General features: G+C 42.8%; 1 non-coding gene across 1 annotated transcript; it reads right to left on the bottom strand.

The window, feature by feature from the left end:
- Positions 1-884: 884 nt before the first annotated feature.
- LOC124620901 lies at positions 885-991 on the bottom strand. The gene has a single exon (XR_006980412.1). It is a non-coding gene; the product is annotated as a U6 spliceosomal RNA (small nuclear RNA).
- Positions 992-2,211: the final 1,220 nt, after the last annotated feature.

The raw sequence follows: 2,211 nt of genomic DNA, 5'->3' as shown, positions 1-2,211 counted from the left end.
GGGAGGACGATGGTTCAATCCCGTCTCCGGCCATCCTGATTTAGGTTTTCCGTGATTTCCCTAAATCGCTTCAGGCAAATGCCGGGATGGTTCCTTTGAAAGGGCACGGCCGATTTCCTTCCCCATCCTTCCCTCACCCGAGCTTGCGCTCCGTCTCTAATGACCTCGTTGTCGACGGGACGTTAAACACTAATCTCCTCCTCCTCCCTCCTCAAGTAGGTGATGCTGAAGACTTTTGGTTTGATCTCCATCCAGATAAGAACATCTGTTCTCAAACACAGAACCACTTAAGCTACACTGCGGGCTTCTGCTACGGACGTCGTACAGATGCTGGTAGCAAATTACCTATTTCACTGTCGTTCTTGACCACAACAGCAGTCAGTCAGGTTAGACATGCTAGAATGCTGTCATCTCTTGTGATGGATGCGTCCCGTACCCTCCACTAAGCTTCGGGGCAGAGCGAAGTCTTCAACAATGAGAGATGATGGGAGGCGAGGTGTATCGTTGCCTGGCGACAGTCTGAGGCAAATACTGAACGGGTCGTGAGCTTACTGACGAATCCTGTTTGCGTTGCCAGTGAAGGCTCTTGTTATCTGTCGAGGTAAGCACTGAACGTCTTTCGTTTCATTGTCTGCATAAGCCGTCGGTAATTTTTGATACTCTGATTTATGAAATAGTGCTGAAGAGATACAGCCTGGGTCGAGATATGTTACGTACGATTGTAATTTTGTGAGATACACCTTTATTTCGCGTGTAGAGCCATTTATAAGTTGATGATGATGATGTTCCATACTGCGAGGAGCGTAGGGTACGGTGCGAGTGACCCGCACCGCCGACTAGGCAAGGTCCTAGCGGAAGTGGTTTGCCGTTGCCTGCCTCCGACAAAAAATGTGGAACGCTTCACGATTTTGCGTTTCATCCTTGCGCAGGGGCCATGATAATCTTCTCTGTATCTTTTCAATTTCAGTATATGTACCGCCGAAGCGAGTAATTAATGTTAAAATTGGATAGAAACATACTTGACACGTAAAATAACGTTAATTATAATATATTACGACACGTTCACTAAAGTGTAGAATAGGTTCATACTCCCGCTGGATTCTAGTATCACCGATATGAATTAGTATACTTTTTAGTTTAGGTCAATTTACTACGTATTAGCCGAAAATAATGGAACTGTGACCACTACCTCCGTGGGTACTGTTAGCGCTTCCAACGGAAATCTGCGAATTTAACATCTTGGTATCAGATACCCTGCGCGTTTTATGACACTGCATGAAAGAGGGACATATGTAAATGTAGTTGTTACGTTGAGGAATTCGATTTCGTTATTTGCCATTTATCTGATGACCGTGTTATTCATGTGGAACGTCTCGTTAGGATGTAGCTAAGATGGGATTCCGTAGCTCATTTTGAGTTACCGCGAGTGACAACTGCCATATCTTTCATAGAGCGGATTTATTGGACATGCAGCACATCAGAAAGTTAAAAAGATTAACCTGTAAATTACGCGCGTCTTTTAAGTCCTGTGGTTTTACGTTCATCCATGCGCATATTTTTTGTTTACGCCTGACCTTCCATTTAGAATTTTCACACAATTAGCATCAGGGGGAATGCAGTATCAACGACATTGCTCAGTATATGACTCCACCATTTTAAATTAAAGGTAGTCTCTGTCTCTCTTAATACTTTCTCGTATATTTCATTGTCAAATGAATTACAGCAAGATAAAACTAAGACACAAATTTTGTTTTGCGCTAATGTTGCCGATACTCCGGCAATTACTATATCACGTTACGTGTGTCCCAGGTCTGCAGTGAACACCATGCTTCCTGATAACAGAAGTTGGAAATTTTACGTGTATGCTGTGCTGCTTTATAAATAAATCTTTAAGATGAACTGAATGGTAGAACGTTATATGTGATTTCCTGCAAACACGAGGAGCTGAAGCAAATGATGAAGTAATACCATATTAACATCGTTCAACAAGGTGTCTGGTCTGAATGTATAGTCTCCAGAAGGTATTTGATATACTGCTTTGATTCTATAATTTTGTCAAGAATATGTCCTTTCACTGAAGACTTCAAGTGTGCTACATCTACTTCTACAGGTTACTCTGTGGTTCACATATAAGTGCCTTGCAGAGGGTTCGTCGAACCCTTTTCATACTTCTCTTCTATAACACTCTCGAATGGCGCGTGGGAGAAAGGG

Source organism: Schistocerca americana, chromosome 6 (assembly GCF_021461395.2).
Source record: "Schistocerca americana isolate TAMUIC-IGC-003095 chromosome 6, iqSchAmer2.1, whole genome shotgun sequence".
NCBI lineage: Eukaryota > Metazoa > Arthropoda > Insecta > Orthoptera > Acrididae > Schistocerca > Schistocerca americana.
The sequence above is the reverse complement of the archived record's forward strand: the minus strand, read 5'-3'. Positions and strand labels throughout refer to the sequence as shown.